We start from the raw sequence: 13,537 nt of genomic DNA on the forward strand, positions 1-13,537 counted from the left end.
GACAGCCCTGGCAGCCTGGCGGAATCTACTAGACCACTTGTAAGGGGGAAAAGGTGATTGCCCCGCGTCTTAGGTTCCTCCTGTATAAAATAGTCACAATAATACCTACCTAATAATTACACTGGAAAGATCACTCTGGGTCTGGGGAACGGGTCAGATGTTTGAAGAGAAGCAGTGGTGGATTAAAAAGAAAGACTATAGGGGATATTTTGTTGGTAAAATAGACAGGATTTGGTGAGAAATTGAATATGGGGAGGAAGAAGAGAGGTATAATAGATAATTACTAGGTTTCTAGGCTTGAAAAATTGAATGGATGATGGTACCATGCACTAAGACAGGGAGTGTTGGAAGAGGACCAGGTTTAAGACGGAAGACAGGCATTAAATAGGCAGTTAGATATATGGATTTATTTTAATACTTTACAGTAGAGATCTGGGGTGGAGATGTAAATTTGTGATTTCACATGGTAATTAAACCAAGGCTGTGGGTGAGATTTCCCAGGAAAAGAGTATGTAATGAGAAGTAGAGGGACCAAGAAAGGAACTCCAAAATGTAACGGCTGAGTAGAAGATCGAACCAGAAAATATGACTGAGAAGGAGGAGGAAAACTGAGTAGTAGGAGGAGAACGAGGAGCAGAAGAGAATGTTTCCAGAAAGAAGGAAGCCTCCACATGGTTGCTTGCAGCTGAAGATATCAATAAGACATCCAGAATGTTCAAAGGATTTAGTGAAGTGGAGGTTTCCTGTAACATGAGTGAGAATTATTTAAATGGAATGATGATGTGGAAGCCAGGTAAGAGGCACCTGAAAAGTGACAGAGCACGAAAGGGACATGGTTAGAATACCTGGCTCTGTGAAGGAAGCTGAGGTAGGGCAGAAGCTAAAAGGGAGGTGTGGGGTCCATAATGTTCGTTTATTTTAATAAGAGGTAGTTGGACATGTTTAAATGGGGATGGGAACTTTCCAGTCAGGAGGGAAAGGTCAAATCCATGACACAGGGAGTTTTCTGAGAGGGTGATGCACTGTCCCCCACCAACATGCTCTCCCTCAGGCCCCTCAGATTACCTTAGAAAGGAGATTGCCGTTGCAATAGAAATATGGCTACAGCTGTAGGTGATGCGCTATGTTTGGTACAAGTAGACTGAGGGAGTTCTGATTCGATTCTTTTATTTTTTTCTAAGGTAGAAAATAAAGCTATTTCCTGAGAGTGGGAAAAGAAGTTCTGTGAGAGTGTGTGTGTGTGTGTGTGTGTGTGTGTGTGTGTGTGTGTGTGTGTTTGGGGAGAGGGATTTAATAAGAGGATTCAAGAGACGAGGGAAATATAGGGGAGTATTCCAGGTACTTACCACTACATTACAGACTACCTCAAAATTTGGTAGTATAATCGTTCTGTTGTGCTCACAGACACCACGACCAGGGATTTGCACAGAGCACAGGGGCGAGAACTTGTCTGTGCTCCGTGGTGTCTGTCTGTCAACAAGAAAGACGGGAAGGCTGAGGGTAACATGACGGCTGGGAGCTGAGATCATCTGGAAGATTCTTCATTTGCGTGTCTGGCCATCAGTGCTGGCTTTTTGCTGAGACTCCAGCTGGGTCTGTAAAGTGAAACACCTACCTGGGCTCGGTCCATGCGCCTACTCCTCCTGGCAGTGTGGGGCTGGGCTCTAAGAATGAGTGTCCCAAGACACAGGAAGTGGAAGCTGCTGGTTTCTAAGGTAACTGGCACAGGATCCTCCCTACTGTATTCTGTTGGGCAAAGTGCATTGCAGAGGAGGAAACACAGACCCCACCTCTTACTGGGAAAAGTCTCAAAGAATTTGGGACTATTTAAAAACTGGAAATAGAACAGTTTGGAAGAGGTGTCTTTGGAGAGTAGACAGTTGTGTACAATGTAGAAATGTAGAAGGATTAGTAATAGTCTTATTTTTCATAGCCTTGTCCTATCTATTTTCTGACCTTACAGTGAACCTCTTGGTGTGCCTTGAACTTGCTGTGCCCTCCAGGTGGCTGCTTTTGATGACACTGCCTGTGTGGTGGCTGGAGTCATAAAGTCAGACTTACATGCTCATTCACAGAAATCGGATTGAATACTTAAGACTGGCATATTTGCCTTTCTTCTTTTAACCTCATCCCTCTCTTTTTATTCTTGTTTGATTAATGTTTTATTTATTTTTTGTTGTAGGGCATTGCCAATTTGTTAAGGGACAGAGCCATAAGCAAATACATAACATATGATTTCCCTTCATTCTAGAATCATCTTATCTCTGTCCATGCCTGTTAAAAAGCTTTCAAATCCCAGCTCAATTCCCATCACCTCCATGAAGCTTTAATTGTTTTCCTTTTATTGTTTGTTTTTCTTTTTAGATATAGGGTCTCACTTTGTTGCCCAGGCTGGAGTGCAGTGGTGTCATCATAGGTCACTGCAGCCACAAACTCCCAGGCTCAAGTGATCTTCCTGCCTCAGCCTCCTATGTAGCTGGGACTACGGGTGTGTGCCAGCACGCCCGGTTAATTTTTTAAATCATTGCTTTGTAAAGGCTGTGGGTCTCACTATGTTGCCCAGGCTGGTCTCAAACTCCTGGCTTCAAGCAATCCTCCTGCCTTGGCCTCCCAAAGTGCTGTGATTATAGGTGTGAGCCACCATACCTGGCTTGATTTTCCTTTCTGTTGGTGCTTTCAAAGCCCTTGGTTTGAGTTCTCAAGTACTGTTCCTGGACCAGTTGTTCCCAAATTTGTCTGTGCATCATCATCAGCTGCCAGTCCTTTAAGGGACGCAGATTTCTGCAGCATAGCCCAAACCTACTTGATCATACCTCTTGGGCATACAGTGATCAACACTTACTTAATCATTAATTGATTGACATTTGTATGTCTTTAGGCCCATTAGACTCTTAAGTCCTCAGGATCAGAGACCATGTTTTATTTCATATTCTCTACAGTGCTTAGCACACAGGAGATGTTCAGTACATTTTGTGGAGTTTGTCTTTTCTTGGGATTACTGATTTCTAGAGACTTACCTATGTGCTGTTCTTTTTCTCTTGAATTTCCATCAGACATTGCCTGATTCTGTTCTTTTTTTTTTTAACTTAGCCATTTGGGGCTCGACCATCACAAGCAACTGCCACAACAATCAATGTGTGTTGATGGGATGTATCATACGTTCAAGTTAATGAAGCTGTGAAACAGGTTGGGATTTGCTTGCATGTGCGTGCGCTCTTTTAGAGAGTCAGGGGATCTAAGAGGTTTTATATTTTTAAAATGTTAAAGGCAATATTTTTTATTGTCTTCAAGGTGAGAGTGGTACATACCGTGGGAATAAATGGAATTCCCTGTGATTATGTTGGTATGTGTTGGTTTGTTTTCTTTCATTTTTATGGTGGGGTGGGAAAGGAGACAGAAGGGTCTTGCAATCCCAGGAAGTCAGCCTAAGCATCGAGTCCCCTGAGACTTTCCTCAATCTGCTTTGTTGAGGCAGCTTAAAACTGCCTGTGGCAACAAGGGGTGATAAATGGACAGTATGGAATTGCAAATTGTTTTGGGTTTCAATCCTGGCTAGTCACTAAACAATTGGATTATAATCTCAATGCAGTGCTTAAAAACAGTTGATTCCAGTTGGCAATAGTTAGTCGATTATGCTGCTAACTGGGTGTGTTATATGTGTGAAGCCATATCTGGGCAGGGCTATTTTCTCACCTGATACCTGTCTAGTGTGACAGGTGTGACAGTTGTAGCCTCAGTCCCTGTCTTTTTTTCTTCCTCTTAAGGACTTTGTTTGTGGCTCCTTTAAATGCCAAGCATTTGTGCTAAAAATAGCTGTTCCATTTTCTTGTGACTCCACCCAGGTTAGCCTGCCTGCTTCCTTTGCTTCCCAGGAGGCCTTATCCACGGGAAGGTTTTATTAGCAAGCCTTTGTATTATTTCTTCTCCACTCCAACTACGGATGACCCACATTGCTCTTCCTCCGCAGGCTGCAGCATGGTTTTCAGGGCTCCCAAATAGCACAAGTACAATGGATGCCCACGGCTGCGTTCAGCTGCAGCGGCTGGCACGCTGAGGGACTGGGCACCAGAGGAAACATCTCAAGTGGAAAAATGTCACTGCTGAGGGAAGTAGTCTCTTTTAATCTTTTTAAAAGCCCGGGAGACCTTGCTCGTGAGACCAGCATGCAACACCAGAGGAAAGGGAAGCTGAAACAATGGGAGGTCACCAGACAAAGAACAGGAAGAGGCTTGGAAGGAATTTATGGTCTTGATTCTAAGATGCACATTTTTATTTCATGTTTCAATACTGCAGATGTTGAGAAGTATCTCACAATTGCTAGGGCCATTTAATACGGGGTGGGGTGGAGGGGTGGGGTGGTGGGGTGGTGTTTCTTCTCTCCCCTGTTTATCCTTCCAGCCCTGCCCACCTGCTGCCCCACAAAACAAAGCCATTGTTAAAGTGAAGGTATGAAGCTTTCAATGAATTGTGTCTAGATCTGAGGAAAGAACATATTCACCAAGGTTGGGTTTACCCCTTAGCCATGTGAGCTAAGAATTCTAATTTATGAGCACATGGAAGGACTTTTCTTTTATAGCTTTATTGAGATATTATTGACACATAAAACTGCCCATATTTAATATATACAATTTGATGAGTTTGGACTTCTGAATACAACTGCAATACCGTCACCACAATCAAGGTAATAAAATTGTGTATCACCTCCCAAAGTTTCCTTGTGTCCTTCTGCTTTTGTATGGTGTGTATGTGTATGTGTAGTGTGTGTTAAGAACACTTAACATGACATCTGCCCTCTTAACAAATTTTTAAGTGCATAACATTGTATTGTTAACTATAGGTACTATGTTGTACAGCAGATCTCTAGAACTTATTCCTCTTGTATAACTTTATATTTATATAAGAACAATTCCTATTTTTTCCCTCTCCCTGTCCCCTGGCAGCCACCACTCTGTTTGTATAAGTTTGACTATTTTAGATATCTCATATAAGTGGAATCATGCAGTATTCAAAAAGGAATTTTCTAAGGAAAAGTCTAGTATTCTCTTGGCTTACAAAAACTGAAGTATAAATTCAGACTGTTTGTGGAAAAAGACATGGATACAAAGAGAGGAATGGAAGCATGTTCCTGTTAGTAGGACCAATCACTCCTCGTCCTTTAGATGGGCTCTTACTTGGGTGCCACATTTTAATCAGAAGACTGCTTGGTGGGTCTCCACGTAGCTTTCTACAATATTTCCACATTTCCATGATAGAGGTAGCCTTGTCAACAGGCCCATAATAGTCATTGGTCTTTGTGATTTTCCTTTGCAGGTGCCTCCATTATCCCCTTCCGATGAATCCATTCTTTCCCTCTATTTATTTTTTTGGGGAATCCAGGCAGATAGTATTTTTAAAAAATTTTTCAGAAGGAGAGTTTTAAAATTTTTGGACAGAATTATAATATTCTACTCTTAGGTGTTAATCTTCTCAAAGCTCTCTTAAAAAGGAATCTGAAAGCTGCAACAGATATTTATATATGTGTGTGTGTGTGTGTGTGTGTGTACATATATTTACAGGAATATGCTTTTACTCTAGCTACACTTAGAATTACAGGCTTGAGAGAGACTCTGCCTCTTTATGGCATCCATTATATCATATCATTGATTCTCAACCTTGAATATATATTCAAAGGACCCATCTCCTCCTCCTCGCTTTTTTTCCAGGGGAAGAGTTATTTTTGTATATTATATGACAGGGACCACATGTATATACTCTTTTATGCCTGGTTTCTTTCACACAATATAATGTTTGCAAGATTCATCAATGTTGTTGCATGTGGTTGTAGTAGGGCTCCATTTTAGCACTATCCTACAATGTATTCATCCCTTCTACAGTTGGTGGACATTTGGGTGGTTTCCAGTTTTTGGATAATTTGAATGCTGTTATGAACATTCTAGCACATGCATTTTCAAGGTCATGTGTACCCATTTCTATTAGAGGTATACCTGGGAGCCAAACTGATGGGCTATATGATGTGCCTCTGTTGAGGCTAAGTGTATATAAAGTATTTTCTTTAAATGCACATCAGACCACATGACTGACCTGCTAAAACACTCCCTGGCTTTCTCTTACAGTCTGTGTAAACTGTACTCCACACCATAAGGCCCTGGAGGACCAGCCTGTGTCTAATGTTCCAGCTTCATCTCCTGTCACTCTTTGGGCTCAGCCAGGTTTGCCCCCACTCGGTTCTCTTTCCGGGTGTGGGTCTCCTGCTTGTCCTCCCGTTTGCAATATTCATATTGCCAGCCCCTCTCCCCAAGCACAGACCAGCCCACAGTGCTCAACTCCTAACAGGGAGCCACTTTTCATCCTTCAAATGTCACTTTCTCGGAGATTTCTCTGACAAATTTCAAAGTAAATACAGATTTTTATTTCTTATTTATCTGTGTCTTATTCTAGCCTTAAGCTACTTTTTTTTTGAGACAGAGTCTCCTCTGTCCTCCTGGATAGAGTGCAGTGGCATCAGCCTAGCTCACAGCAACCTCAAACTCCTGGGCTCAAGCGATCCTCCTGCCTCAGCCTCCCGAGTAGCTGGGACTACAGGCATGCGCCACCACTCGCAGCTAATTTTTCTATCAACATTTTTAGTCGATATGGGGTCTCACTCTTGCTCAGGCTGGTCTCGAACTCCTGAGCTCAAGCAGTCCTCCTGCCTCGGCCTCCCAGAGTGCTAAGATTACAGGCATGAGCCACCACTCATGGCCTACACTTAAGGTACTTCAAAAAATGGCCGTTTGTATGCCCCACTCCCAGACATCTTGATATAATTCATTGGGAGGGCATCCTGGCCTTGGTATTTTTAAAAGCCTCCTGAGCTAATTATTGTGTTATAGTATGTGTAGTATGTTAGTACATGCATATCATTATAAATAAATATTGGAGACCATTGGATCAACCCATGCAGCACCTTATTTTACATATTAGGACTATGTTACAGAGACTCTGAATTATGTTCACTGTTATACAGCTGGTTACTGCTACAACTGTGACTGCTCCAATTTTGAATTCCATTTCTCTTCCACTGCAAGGCAAACTCTGAGTGCTTCATATTCTGATTATTTGTGCCTGTCTGTCTCTCTCACTGAATTGTAAGTTCATGATCAGCTGGGACTGTGTTCACTTTATCTTTTCATTCTCCATAGCAGCTGTTATATATAATTCCTTGCTCATAGCAGACTGTCAATAAATGTGTTGAGAACAAATAATATAACCATTTAGATCATTTATATGACACCTATATAATATGCTTCACTGAGCTTTTCTGACATTTTTGTACCTTAAGCACTGACATTTCATTATTTCAGAATCTTTTTCTTTGTACATTAAAGGGTTGAATCAATTTTAGAGCCTTGAAATCAAAGAGGTTTGAGGAATCTTGAAAGTACAGAACCCTTTCTGGAGTATTAAATATCAGTACCATAGGGATTATCTTAGTCTATGGCTGGACATATTACTGACCAGTGTCAGAAAATAAAGGGTCTCTTTAATCAGGAAGAATTTCTGGTTATTTCAAGAACTAGAGATTACTATAATATGTACTTGGTGGCATCACCTGACCCATAATATTTGACCCAAATTCAAATGAAAATAATTCTAATTTGTGTTTTATAAACAAGGAAAAGAAAAAAAGCCCAACAAATTCAAACACCCAAAATTCTGTCTTAAATCAATGAGGTAGTTCTGGCTGTAGGAACTACCTATTTGTGGGTTGGGCTCTTTCCAAAGAAGGTGAAAATAAAATTATCAATCAAACCCAAGAAATTTTGTGGCTGGGAACATGCAGTAGGCTACCTACTCTTATCTGGTGAATGGAGGGTGTTTCTAAGAATTAGAGTGCCTGGCAAATTTTCATGTGGCAAAATCCAGCTCTATTAGAAAATGGAGAATTGGGTGAAAACACCTAAAATAGTATTAAAATAGTTTTTAAAAAAACTTACAATAAATAAAAAGTTCAAGAAGGAATCCATTTCATCAGTATAGTAATCAGCGCCAAAATCGTCCTCCTTAATTGATCGGGATACACTGCTGTTGGCTCGATGATCTGCTGAGGTCATAGATTTTGTGTTATATGAAACGTGCTTCCTTACAGTGTTCTGCACCAGCCCTTGCTGGCGTAAAATGCAATGTTTTGTGCTCTTGCATTCTTGTTCTGTTCTTGCAAGTCTTGTCAGAATGATAAACTCCTCATGAATGATTATGTGCTCAGGGGCATGTGTTCTAGCCATATAGTGAGAGAGTTAAATGTAATTAGATCTTTCTGTGCTGCTTCTGAGACCCGCCCTCCTGTTCCACAGGAGAAACAGAAAAACAACAAAAAACTACCGCCCCATAATACATAATAAACAATTATATACAGATGGATGATTACTTTAAATAAAAATATACAATTATTCCATATTTCATATTCATGGTATTTTTGAAATTATGTGTCATTGTTAACTTCTTTGTCACATAAATTGTATTAGTGATAGAAAACAACAATAAGACTGTTGTTCATATGGCAATTAGTAGATTCATTAATAGTAGAACTAATTAAATAAATAATATGCATGAGAAAAACAACAATCATTTTATGTTTCTCTCTGTCCTCTGCTGTAGCAATTTATTTTAACTCTATTTTAAACTCTTTTTGGGGGGATGGATTATAGCTTACCAACGTCTCTTCCTCTCAGAACAAAACTAAATTCCCCCCTAACCTCCTATCTCCCGTCTTGCTTTGGGTGAGTACTACAGCAGATGTTGACAATTAGAAAATCCTCCATTGAGATCTTGGAATGTGGCACCTTGGTGCCTCTGCCTCGGTTTTCTGCATTTAGCAAACGTCTTTGGATTTATTTTTTTTAATTTCTAGTGAGTGCTCTCACTCTACACTGTCCTATGATGGTCCCTTCTCTGAAAACCAATTGGGTGATGCTTTATGAATTTTCTGTTCTTGTATCATCAGGAACAAAGACACGTGGACCTCATCTCAGGGCAGAGGATCCATCAGGGCTGTGGGTCCTTCTGTTCATCAGATAAAGGATCGGCAGGCTTGTGTCTCAGGTGGTGAAGCAAACAGCTCCAGGACGTGCTTGCGTACTTCAACAGATCAAGTGAGTTTTAGTTATTCCTTATGACTGGTAGTTGAAAAGCTGCCCAGTTCCTTGTCCATTTTAATGCATAAACTTGCTTACAGTTTTAAGACATTTAGTGTTTAGGATAAAACACACTAGATTCATTAACAGAGGTTTTGTGTTAACTATTTGTAGACTGCACTCCCTCCTTGGCTTGTAGGTGGCCATCTTCTCCCTTTGCCTTCATATGTTATTGTCTTTCTTCTGTGAGTGTCTGTTTCCTAATCTTCTCTTCTTATAATAACACCAGTCCTATTGAAATAGGGCCCACTCATATTATCTTATTTTTCTATTTTATTTTATTTTTTGAGACAGAGTCTCACTCTGTTGCCCTGAGTACAGTGCCATGCCATCAGCCTAGCTCACAGCATCTTCAAACTCCTGGGCTCAAGCAGTTCTCCTGCCTCAGCCTCCCGAGTAGCTGGGACTACAGGCATGCACCACCATGCCCAGCTAATTTTTTCTATATATTTTTAGTTGTCCAGATAATTTCTTTCTATTTTTTAGTAGAGACAGGGTCTCACTCTTGCTCAGGCTTGTCTCGAACTCCTGACCTCGAGTGATCCACCCTCCTCAGCCTCCCAGAGTGCTAGGATTACAGGTGTGAGCCACCATGGCCGGCCTCATTTTATCTTAATTACCTCTTTTAAAGATCTTATCTCCAAATACAATTGCAGTCTAAGGAACCAGGGCTTAGGACTTTACCATATGAATTGTGGGGGGTGGGGCACAGTCCAGCCCCTAGCACAGCCTAAATGCCATATCTGTTGATAAAGTTGTATAAGACCTAAAAGTAGGAACAGTTAGAGTTTAGGACTTGGACTGCACTGGGAAGTAACAGGTAAGGAGCCAGAGTGATAGGCAAATGCCCAGCTTGACTGGTCAAGCAGAGTAGCATATCAAATAAAAAATGTTAGTTCAGGGGCACAGCCGTCATCACGGAGCAGTCCAAAACAGAATGTAGGCACTTCCTAGGGGTAGAACATAATGTCCCTCAAAAATATAGAAATAAGGGCAATAAGATTACTTCTGAAAGAACTAAATATAAAAGTGATTAATGAGTCCTCAGAATAAATAGTGCAAATTAATCTTAAAGATATAGATCTCAGTCCAGATCAAGTCTTGATTAAATTTATTAGCATATTTCCTTTCTTTCTCCCTCCAAAATACTATGTCAGTTAACGGGGTAAGACAAATTGGTCATCCATGGAAACAACAACAGAAAACCAGCCTGTCTTAGAGGCAAATGTTGGCAATTAATATATAGGTGCACTCTGAGTAGAAGACATTTTGACTCAATGACTTTACTTGTTGTCAAGGGACAGATAATATCCCTTTTGTTGGGATGGATACATCATGTTCGGAGAGCCTGATGGTTTAACATTCAGATCTGTTAACCGACTCTTATGTACAACAGTGTGAATTTTGATTACCTGAGTAGTTTGGCTATAGGAACAAAGTGTGTTGGCTAGATAATATGAAATACTATTCTATTTCTCACTGAATATATTTATTGTTGTAAGTTAATAAATGGACACACTGGTTTACACATGAAGATCTTGAACGTTTTGATATTGTCAGGTGGTGTCCTTGAAATTGGCCAATCATGAGGCCTGGAAAAGTCAAACTTGTGGGCCTTTGTCAAAGGTGAACTCTGTTATTACACCAAGATACTGTCACTCTTTGTGGCTTTGAATCAGGAAGCCGGGGGCCTTTTGGGCATGACTCCAACCTCATCATGCAATTTGTAGTTGAATTTCTATGACAATAATGAGGTACCCTAGTGTCAGTACAGAATGTTACAGTTGGGAATCTCTGTGTTACCACTGGGAGCCATCGGCAGCTCAGAGGTCCGTGTGTCCGTGTGTGTGGTGTATGCACGCCTGTGTGCACGCGTGTGGTCAGGAAGCAAGAGAGAATTGGATGAGAACATTAGGTGAGCCCACAGGCAGAACAGAGTAAAAAAAGGCAATATTAGCTCAAATTTACATGGTATTTACTATGTGCTAGGCATTTTTCTAAGCACTTTTACGTTTACTAACCCATTTAATTTTTATAAAACTCCATGAAGTCAGGACTATTAACTTGCTGATTTTAAACATAAAACTGAGGTACTGAGAGGTAAGTAGGATTAGAACTGAGGAAGTCTGGCTCTAAAGTCTGTGCTCTTAACCATTAAATAATCATCATCACAGGACCACGTAAGAATTCCAGTTACTAGGAAGAGATCACAGAGCTAGCACCTGGAAGTACTTATCCCTGAGTCCTGGAGGTGGTGATTTTAATACCCCTGCCCCCTTGGGAAAAGGCAGCTAGCATCTGCAGCTTATCCTGAGTGCTACTCCATACTAGATACTGAGCTAGGCACTTTATATTATCTCATAATAATTTAGGGTTAGTTCTAGAAGGTTCATAATGGGACCAAACCCCTGATGATGGTGATAACAATAAAAACAACAATGATTATGATACTATAAAATATAGAAACAACAAAAATGATAACTACAATAGCAGCTAATATTTATTTAGGGCCGTCTGTATGCCAGGTATTGTGCTAAACACTCTTTATGCGTTATTTTATCTGCCCGGAAACCTGAGGTAAGGACTATGACTTGTTAAGATTGTTGCCTTTTCCAGTTTTTTTTCATTTAAGCTACAGAGAGGTTAAGTAATTTGTCCACAAATGACTCTGGTTGAGGGTAGGAGAGAAATATAAGGATAGGAAATCAGAATAGTTTGGAAAATTGCAGAGATTAAATGTGTAAATATTTGGACAAGTGGTTTGTATTATAAACTGCTACACAAGTGAAAGATGGCTTATGTTTTCCGCCCTGATTTTGTTGTATACTGAAATACTCAGAGGCCAGCAGGCAGGGAGCAAAGTCTGCTCTACCCCACTGGATGACACTGGCAGCAAAAGCCTCACCATCTGGCTTGGCAATGCCAGGCTGATGCCCAGCCCAGGGACTGGTGTAGATGAGATACTGGGAGGGAAGGCAGAGCCACCAACTACATAATCCCCCAGTCCCTAAGGGAGGACAAACTGTTATCCTTCTGTTCCCCTCCCCCACCCCGGAAGCATTAATTTTTCTCCCCCAGGGGAATGAAAGTTATCTCAGTTTGAACAAAACTTTCCAGTCCAGTCTCATCCATTGGCCACATTAATTTCTGGCCAGCCCAATCTTACCATCTTCCATGGGTCCTGCTTGGTGTTGCCTCTTCTGGAAGTGGGAATGGTGATTCATCTCTCCCATGCCTATTTCCCAAAGGATGCAAAGGAAACTTCCACAAATATTTCACATTAGTAGATGATGAAGATTCTATAAGGAGATCCTACAACTAGGGAAGGCCCCCTTTGCCCATTCCACTTTCCTTTTCAAAACATGCCTGCAGTTCTCCACTGCTTACAGAATCAAGCCCCAACTCCATGAGACATTCATTCAAGGCCTTTTTTTCTTTTTTTTTTGAGACAGAGTCTTGCTCTGTTGCCCAGGCTAGAGTGCCGTGGCATCAGCCTAGTTCACAGCAACCTCAAACTCCTGGGCTCAAGCAATCCTTCTGCCTCAGCCTCCCAAGTGGCTGGGACTAGAGGCATGCGCCACCATGCCCTGGAGCGATCCTCCCACCTCGGCCTCCCAGAGTGCTAGGATTACAGGCGTGAGCCACCATGCCCGGCCCATTCAAGGCCTATTAAAACCAAACTAACTAACCATCCTTGTTCAGTCACTTCTGTCTCCTAGAGATTCATTTGCAACTGGGAAGTGGTGGTGGAATTAGCATTCTGGTGGTGAACTTTTGATTGGTGGGAAACCAGAACCCCCTTTCCAATTTTACTGAGCTGAGATGCACTTTATATGACTTCTCAGGGGTGCAGTTCCACAGATCCAGCCGTGAGTTGCACTTGGCTGTGGCCAGCTCAAAAGCGCGTTCTTGTCCTGGCTCCCCTTCCTTCCCACTTTCCCCTGCTGGGTGCTCACTTCTGTTCCCTGATAAAGTAATAAACAGTGCACAGGACTCTTCTACCTCAGGCTTTGCTTTTTTAGAGAAGCAGTAAAAACAGTAAAAAGCCCAGTTTTCAGAGATCCCCATTTTCTCCTACCCCAAACCTCACCACTTATTCTATCATATTATTTGTTTGAGTCCATATAAGGTTATTGAGTAAGAGAGGGGCTCAGAACCCACAGTTTTGAGTCCTGGCTTCACCACTTACAGACTGTGCAACTTTGCTGTGGTAGACACTGTGGAGCAACCTGCTCAAACCTCATTTCACCCTCCTTCTATTAATAGTTGGAGAGTAAAGGCTACAATCTATAATGTCCGAACTCTAATGCAGCTAGCGTTCTGGATGTGTGTTAGATGCATTTGTGTGAGATTTGAAAGGTGGA

The 13,537-nt window shown here is 41.4% G+C and overlaps 1 long non-coding RNA gene across 1 annotated transcript; it reads left to right on the forward strand.

Moving 5' to 3' along the window:
* On the forward strand, window positions 1-4,320 carry LOC123637697. The gene is made up of 4 exons (XR_006735029.1): window positions 1-53; window positions 3,091-3,186; window positions 3,292-3,343; window positions 3,968-4,320. It is a non-coding gene; the product is annotated as an uncharacterized LOC123637697 (long non-coding RNA).
* The last annotated feature ends 9,217 nt before the right edge of the window (window positions 4,321-13,537 follow it).

The sequence above is a fragment of the Lemur catta genome, chromosome 5 (assembly GCF_020740605.2).
Source record: "Lemur catta isolate mLemCat1 chromosome 5, mLemCat1.pri, whole genome shotgun sequence".
Taxonomy (NCBI): domain Eukaryota; kingdom Metazoa; phylum Chordata; class Mammalia; order Primates; family Lemuridae; genus Lemur; species Lemur catta.